The sequence below is a fragment of the Camellia sinensis genome, chromosome 8 (assembly GCF_055761805.1).
Source record: "Camellia sinensis isolate YWXY chromosome 8, ASM5576180v1, whole genome shotgun sequence".
NCBI classification, from domain to species: Eukaryota; Viridiplantae; Streptophyta; class Magnoliopsida; order Ericales; family Theaceae; genus Camellia; species Camellia sinensis.
The window spans coordinates 74,956,199-74,965,563 of NC_138968.1; positions in this window are offsets into that span (position 1 = coordinate 74,956,199).

The window sequence follows — 9,365 nt, forward strand, 5'->3', positions numbered from 1 at the left end:
AGGTAAAACCTATTTATATTTGTCATCACTGTGGTAGGTATGGCCACATTCGTCCTTATTTCTTTGAATTGTTTGGTAAGGTGTCTCAAAAGGGTAGAAATTCGAATACTTTTTGGGTTAGGAGACAACCTTACATGTCTAGGCGGAATACCAAGATTCATAAGGGTGTTCACAACGTCAAGACATTTACCAAGACCAAAAAGATTTGGGTGAGGAAAGATGATTTGACTTGTTTAGTTGTTCACACTGCTCTAAAAGCACGTGACTCACACATGTGGTATCTTGATAGTGGGTGCTCTCGTCATATGTCCGGTAACAAATCCTACTTCACCTCCCTTGAAAAATATGAAGGAGGAATTGTTACCTTTGGAGATGGCGGCACTTCTAGAGTCATTGGTAAGGGCTCTATAAGTGTTGCTGGTCTTCCTAAACTTGAAAATGCTTTACTTGTTGATGGTCTTAAAGCAAATCTTTTGAGCATCAGTCAAATGTGTGATTCCCATCATGAAGTATTGTTTTAAAAAAATAAATGTGAAATTTTGGATAAAAAAGGAAATAATGTCCTGCATGGGGTTCGCACGTCTGATAACTGCTATGGGATTGTTACTACTAATGATCTCACTTGTCACCCAGCCATCATAAGTAACATTGACTTGTGGCATCAAAGATTAGGTCACATGAATTTCAAAGATCTAACTAAGATAGCCAACAAAGAGCTTGTGAGATGAGTACCTAAATTGGGTAAGAATCTGAACCATGTGTGTGAACCATGTCAACTTGGGAAACAAACCTGTGCCCCTCATAAGAAGGTGAACAACTTTACAATCAAACGTCCTCTTGAATTGGTTCACATGAACTTAATGGGACCTACTCGCACTGAAAGCATCGGAGGTAAAAGATACATTTTTTTAACTGTGATGATTTTACTCGATTTTCGTGGGTAAATTTTTTAAGGGAAAAATATGATACGTTTGATGCTTTCCAGGCCTTAGTCCTTAAAATCCAAAATGAACAGGGTGTTTCCATTGGGCATATCATAAGAATCCGGACTGATCATGGTCGTGAGTTTAAAAATAGTTCGTTTTCGGATTTTTGTGATATGCATGGAATTAAGCATGAATTTTCTGCACCTATTACTCCACAACAAAATGGAGTAGTTGAGAGGAAGAACAGAGTTGTTCAAGAAATGGCTAGGGTCATGCTCCTTAGTAAGAAACTTCCTCCAAAGTTCTGGGCTGAAGCCCTAAATACAGCGGTTTATGTCATAAATCGCGTGTATTTAAGGCCCGGCAATTTACAAACTCCATATGAATTGTGGAAGGGATTGAAACCTAATGTAAAATACTTCAAAACTTTTGGGAGTAAATGTTACATCTTCAAAGATAGAGAGCCTTTGGAAAAATTTGACTCCCGAAGCGATGGAGGTATTTTTCTAGGGTATTCAACCACTAGTAGGGCATTTCGAGTCTATAACCTACGAACCTCTTCTTTAATGGAATCAATCAATGTGGTTATAGATGACACAGGTGCACCTACTCCAGCAACAAATGAGGATGAAATAGTGAGTCTCCAATCCTGGATACTGAACTGCAAAGTCAAAGAGAAGTTGAGGTTCAAGCACAAGAAGTTGAAACAGCACCATCCTCACAGGTAAGTCAATGTCCCAAGAGTGCACAAAGAGACATCCCTCCTGCTACTTCTGTCACTGCAAGTCCTGAGTTCAAACCATCAGCAAGGGTGAAACTGAATCATCCAGCTTAACAGATGATTGGAAGTGTATCAAATCGTATGTGCTATGTTTCTTTAATTGAACCTAAGAATTTTAAAGAGGCCTTGCTAGATGATAGTTGGGTCAATGCTATGCATGAAGAATTAGGTCAATTTGAACGTAACAATGTTTGGACTCTAGTTCCCAGACCTAGAGATATGAATGTGATAGGTACCAAGTGGATCTTTAAAAATAAATCTGATGAGAATGGTACTGTGGTGAGGAATAAAGCTAGGTTGGTTGCTCAAGGATACACTCAAGTAGAAGGCGTTGACTATGATGAGACGTTTGCCCCAGTTGCACGTCTCGAATCTATTTTTATTTTACTTGGTGTTGCTTGTTATCTTGGTTTCAAATTGTTTCAAATGGATGTGAAAAGTGCCTTTCTGAATGGGTACTTGAAAGAAGAGGCATATGTTGAGCAACCAAAAGGGTTTGAGGACCCTAAATGTCCAAATCATGTCTACAAGTTAGACAAGGCTTTGTATGGGTTGAAACAAGCCCCTCGGGCTTGGTATGATAGACTTACTATATTTCTTCTTGATAATGACTTTCAAAGGGGTAATGTGGATAAGACCTTATTTGTGAAACATACTAAGTCTCATATTCTTGTTGCTCAGATCTATGTTGATGATATTGTGTTTGGATCCACTGCTGAATATCTTGTGAAATATTTTTCGGATTGCATGACACATGAGTTTGAGATGAGCATGATGGGAGAGTTGTCTTATTTTTTGGGTCTTCAAATTAAGCAGTCTCCTTCAGGTATGTTTGTTTCTCAATCTAAGTATTCCAAAAATCTTGTGTCAAAGTTTGGTCTTGAGTCAGCCAAACATGCACGTACTCCCATGAGCACCAGTCTTCACCTTTCCAAAGATTCCTCTGGTACTGATGTTGATCCTACCCTTTATAGGAGTATGATTGGGAGCTTTTTGTATCTCACAGCCAATTGTCCTGATATTACTTTTAGTGTAGGTGTTTGTGCCCGTTACCAAGCCAGTCCTAAAGAGTCTCATCTTCTTACTATCAAACGCATCATTAAATATGTTAATGGGACTTTAGGGTATGGGGTTTGGTTTTCTACTAATACTACAGCTGAAATTACAGGTTTTTCTGATGCCGACTGGGCAGGGTGTGCTGATGATAGGAAAAGTACATCTGGGGGGTGTTTTTACCTTGGGAATAATCTTGTTTCCTGGCATAGTAAAAAGCAAAATGCCATCTCCCTTTCGACTGCTGAGGCTGAGTACATTGCTGTAAGGAGTTGTTGTGCACAAATGCTGTGAATGAAGCAAATGCTTCATGATTATGGATAGAACAGAACACTCTCACTCTTTTCTGTGATAACACAACTGCCATAAACATTTCAAAAAATCCTGCCCAACACTCTTATACCAAACACATTGACATCCGTCATCATTTTATTCGAGAGTTAGTGGAAGAAGGCCTTGTTGTTCTGGAACATGTACCTACTAAGCATCAAAAAGCTGATATTTTTACAAAACCCCTTGATCTTCTTCGATTTGAGTTTCTTAGAAAGACCTTGGCTGTAGTGCTCAGTAGCTAGGGCGTTTCTTGTTTCCATTAATGGGTGTGAGTGTTTGGCTTGTTGTCTACTTGGATATGATAATCTAATTGTCATTGAGTCCTGATATCTTTGCATCAAAAAATTTTATGCACACTACTCATGTTGCTTACTAGATCTCATTCGTCTTTGTTCATAGCTTATTATGAATTCCCATACTCATTTACTTCATGATCTCATTCTATACACATTCTTGAGATAAACTTTTGCAGGGGTTTCCGCACAAGTGATCAAAGTTCTCTATGGACCACTAACAGTGTTTCTGATACTCTTTCAGAGGAATTGACCTATACTAGTATATCATGGGTGATGTTGAGTCTCTTAACCATTTACCATTGTTTTTCACTTCCATGGTTTCTCTCTCAGTTCTTTGAAATCCGGGCATTAGGAAAAGGCTACCTCAGAGGCACCAACCAGGCCATCCTTTTTTATTTCATTCTTTTCTGGTTTGGTCTCCATACTCTTGAGCGTGTATGCCACCAGTGAGTGCCCACAAGAAAGAAAAGTTCAAAAACATAAAATAAAAAAAAATAAAAATCATTGATTGAGGGGGAGCCTCCGCATTTACTCAACAAATACCTCGTGATTCCTAGTGGTTTGACTTTTCTCTGTGATGGTCCGTTACTCTTGTCGGAGGTCCAGCAATCCGATCACTATGAGGATTAACTCTAGCTTTGTGGCCCTCAAGGATTGCACACACACACATTCTATATGTGAGCTCTCATGTTTGTTTTTGAGTTATGCATTCTTATGTTGCTTATGGCCTTGATTCAATTCTATCTATTTTGTTCATGACCCGGTGCTTTATTTTGTTTACAAGTTTTCAGGACTCATGATGGATGGTATATCTTATCTTCGTGGTACAGTCTTTTCATTGAACTCCCCGCTAGTAATAGGACATCTTCGGTGTTTTTTATTAAAAAAAAAAAAAACTTATTTTGTCCCCGCTCGAGCGGACATTCCCACGCTCGAGCATGGTTTTGAGCCTTGCAGTAGTTTGCTCTTTGCTTTACAGTTTTGAGAGGGGTGAATTGGCGCTCGAGCGTCCTTGTTCGCGCTCGAGCGGGTCTCTGTGTGTTTTGTCTCACGCTCGAGCGTTAAACCCCATGCTCGAGTGGACTAGTTTTGTATAAATCTCCCTCTTTCGTCCTTTCAGTTCATTTTTTCCATAGCGCTCCCTCTCTCCTAGGGTTTTCCTTGCGATTCCCGTCCTCTACACTTCCTTGGTGTTTTTTTTTTCCTGTGTTTTCACACCTCAGGTATGTTTCTCTTCTTCTTACTTCTGTCATTTTGCTTTACGTCTTTGTTTTCCTGAGCTTTGTTTTACAGTATGTAGAAGGGTCTGCTTTGCGTTTGTTCATCATGTCGAAAGTCCTTCATTGCTGCTTTTGTTTAGTTAATAATGGACTTGTGTCTCTATCTTGCATCAAGGGTTAGTAATTTGGGCATGTTGCTAGGTTTTTTCTTTGTCTTTTAATTTGAGGATTTTGGTCTACATCTATTGCCTTGTGTTACTATGATCCTATTTTTTGCTGATTAAGTCCCTCACCATGCTGGCTGCATATGTGTTTGATTGCTGTTTTCTTGGCCCTAGTACACATATCATAGATATCCTATTTGGTTATCTTAAGATTACATTTTTGCATCATAGATATCTTTCATTGCCTCATCACTGTGTTACTAATGTTTTGTGATTTTTCTGTTGGTTTGTGTTTGGTCTTGGGTTGGGGGTTGTTTGTCGTGGTTCTTTTGTCTTGGTTTAGTCATGTCCACCTTCAAAAGACGAAAGTCTACTGCCTCTCGCCCTACCTATAACACTGATCGCTTTCCATTGGCTGAAAAAGCCAAGTTATAAAGAGAGTCTTATCCCGGTCGCTCCATACATCTTGAACGTAATGTTCAACCCTCCACATTCAAGTCTATACCTATCCGTTCATTTTTTGAACCTTTGGGAGGAGATAATGTTCTTTTATTTTCTGGTTCTCAAAACCTCACTTGGGTGCGAGAATTCTATTGCAACATGCAGAGTCTGGACAATATTGGGCCATCTTTCAAAACATGGGTTAGGTCTAAATCCATTCTTGTTACCACTACCCTTGTTCGCGACCTCTTAGGGATTAGTGAATGATTTCCCATCTTCTACCCTTTTCCAATCCGGCCTACATGTGACTTTGATGAGGTAGCCCATACTTTGTGTGGTTTTCCTCATTCTTGGCCTACTAGTTCTTTGATCAAACAGCATGAGCTACTTCCCCAATTTAGGTTGCTTAACCTAATTGTGTGTGCCAATATCATTGTTACCACCCATGGCTCCGAAATTAATCAAGACCAAGGGTTTGTCCTTCAGTGCTTTGCTCACAATCGTTCCATAGATCTTGCCACACTGGTCATTCAAAAGATGGTTGCTGCTTTTGAGCGCAACAATCTTGGTTTACCCTATGGTTGCCTTATAAACCAGCTTCTTGCCAAACTTGAGGTCCCTGCTTTCGATGAGGATGAGTTTGCCTCTCCTTCCCGGCCTTTCACCAAGAAGACTGTCTCCTAGAGTCAGTCTCACATTAGGGGGGTTTCTTCTGGTTTTGGTCGAGTAGGTGCAGGTACTAGTGCTGCTGCAGCCATGGCAGAGGAGGCGGAGTATGATGCTACTGCTGCTGGCGGAGATATTAGTGAGGGGGAGCAGTATCCTCCAGTCCGGACGGTTCGTGGTCAGCTTCAGTCCTTTGAGAGATCTGTTGCTTCCCGGTTTGACCATCTCGAGAAGAGGATGTATATCTTTGAGGCCAGACTCACAGATCTTGAGACCACAGCTGATACCCAGTTCAGTGCCTTGGAGGCTTCTTCCCAGCGAATTGAGGAGTCTGTGGCTCAGTCATCTTCTCAGCTGGCCCAGATTTTGTCTATGCTTCAGATGCAGTTTCCACCACCGGCTCCCTGATCTTTTACTGTTCCCTTATGTTTCTCTTATTTTTGATCCCTCCGGGACAAAAATGGGGGAGTGGTATAGTTGGACATATGTTTTGTTTTGGTACAGTTGTTTACATTGATGGTACAGTTGTTTTGTTTATATCCTTCTTTGGTACAGATGGATCGTGATTTGGTTTTTGGGTTATTTTTGTTATTTGGTGGATAGTATATTTGGATAGTCTATTTTTTGGATAGATGTACATTTTGTTATTTAATACAGTTCCACAGATTTTGGTTGGCTTGTGTGAGTGTTTTTCTTTCAGGGTGATTTTTCAAAAGCATGGATTTCAAAAGCATGGTTTCAGATTTTCATGGTGTTAGTGGTGGCTCATAGTTGTTGGTGTTGTTAGTGTTGGTTTAGTGTTTTTGTTAGGAAACTTGTTTTAGAATGGTTTTGTCCGGGATTTGACAAAGGGGGAGATTGTTAGGACTCTTTGTTGTCAAATTCCATGGTACAAAACCAAGGTTGTAATTATTTAGAGTTTTCCAAATTTTCTAGTTTTTGTCTTCCCACTCGAGTGGGGAAAGTGACGCTCGAGCGGGGATTGGACCCTCACAACATTTCTGTCAAGCTTGCAAATATACTGGATGGTGTGATTCGACGCTCGAGCGTGGAAACTTTCGCTCGAGCGTGGACCTTATATGAATCACATAATATGCAGTCTCCGCTCGAGCGGGCTTTCCCACGCTCAAGCGGACCACGCGAACTCAGACTCTATATATTCGCGTGTTGGGTCAAGTTTAGGATTACTTCTCCTATATCTTGTTTAAGGTTTTTTATGGTTTTGTTTGAGGTTTTCTTCTGGAGATTTTTGTGAGTTTTCCTTGATAAAATTGAATGAGTATTCAACTCATGAATTGAGAAGCACATATCAAGGAGATTGTTCGTATACAGACAAGAGTGTTATTCTTCGGTGGATTTCGAATATTCAAACGTAGAGTTTCAAAAGGCTTTTGATTATGTACGTAGTCGTTAATTCGACAAGTGAAGTTATGGATTCAACTTCAGGATTGATTAGTTTCGAGACGAAGGCGTGGTGAAAGAGTTACAGAAGATTTGAAGATAAATTGACTGAGTTGGGTAATTTGTGTGTTATCTTTGTAATCTTTCTTTCTTCAGTAGTGGATTGATTAGTGGCGTTTAGCTCGTGGTTTTTTATTACAATTGAAGGTTCTTCAATTGTGGTTTTTCCACGTAAAAATCGTTTGTGTCGATTTATTATTTATTCTGAAAAACAACAACCTAAATCACTTTCATAAGTGCTTGATGATTTAGATTGTGTGTTTTGAATAATTGGGATTTTGAATATTTTAATCTTGATCTAATCACGAATCACTTAGGATTTGCAGAAAGTATCCCTACTTCAAGCTAGAACACGAAAGAAAGAGAGAGAGAGAGGAAACTCAAAGATGCCAAAAACCAGCTTTGCTCCAATTAGAATGAAGCCTAATCGAGCTTTAACTCTTTAATCAAGGCACATGGATGAAGAGATGAACAGATATATATGAAATCAAGAGAAATAGATGAGTTTTAGAGAAAGAATGAGAGATATTAGGGTTTTGAAATGTTTAGAGAGAGAGAGAGAGAGAGATGAAAAATTGACTTAAAATGAGTTGTTTATGAACTGATATACGCACTGTTCACTCGAGTGCAAGATGCATCGCTCGAGCGACCGGACACAATAAGCTGTTCCACTCGAGTGCAAGAAGTTTCGCTCGAGCACAGAATACACACTCTTAGTAGTTTTGCAGACAAAGGTCGTCGCTCGAGTATAAGAAGTTTTGCTCGAGCGAAGAATACAAACTTCCATTATTTTTGTAGACTTGCAAAAAATATTGGATGTTCACAAAGACTGCTCGAGCGCAAGAAGCTTCGCTCGAACGAAGGAACAAAAATCTGTTGGACAATTTTTACTGTATTTAAAAAATAAATTCTATTTGTGTACTTAACAACAAAGGAAATACATAAGAAATAAAGGAAATGAGAGAGATTGTTTGATTACAAAAAATCAAACCAGTAATTAAAAATAAATAAGTCAAAACCAGATTTTTATTTTGTTACAAAAAATAAAATTAAAATCTGAAATAAAAAATAATAATAAAACATAAAGTAAATTAATTACTTACCAAATTAATTTTTTGAACAAATTTTTGATCAAGTCCAGTGTTTAACACTGTGTCCTCAAGACAGATTTGTCCTCTCCACGGTGCTTTCAGAATGTGGACGTCTATCTCCCAGGATAAAATGATCAACAACAAACAATAGAAGCACTATAAACTGTTTGCACAACGAACACACTTTGTGTTTATACACTTTTTTACAAGAAAATAATACAGCAAAATGCAAAGAGCAATTGCAAAATTTTTTGGATGAAAATTTTGTGGAAAAACCAAATGAGGGATTGCCTATTTGTAGATGGAGTGGTGGCTGTTTGGTTTGAATTAAACAGGTACAGTACCTGTTCAGTTTAAATTAAACAGATACAAACTTGTTTAAACAGGTAAGGCACTATTTGGTTTGAATTTTAAACAGATATTGAATCTATTCGGTTTATTTTGAAACAGATTGGAACCTGTTCGAGTGGAGGGAAAACCGGACAGATTTCCAATTCGAATTCTGGACAGATTTTATTTTACCAAAAAATAAAATTAAATTCAAATGTTTTTGGTCAAAAAGATAGGTATTGGGCCGGACAAGCCTAACCCAACCTCACACCATGCACATGCGCCCAAGCCCAGGCCTAGGCCCAATCGACCGAACGGAAGGCGGCGGCGGCGTGCTTACGCATGTGTTTATTTTTGGGTCCAATGGGTCTAGTCCAATTTGCCCATAACCTCTTTCTTCTACACACTTGGGGTGCCCTTTGGGGCCCTTCCCAAGTTACAAACCCATGCCTTATAAACCTACAAAATTCTTCCCACCAAACCAATATAGGACAAATCTTTATTCAAACCTTAAGGAATATCCACCAAAAACTCTATTTCCATGAAGCTCACTTTTGCTTCAATTTCCCATTCACCCGATAATAGTTTTGAGCAACCAAATAT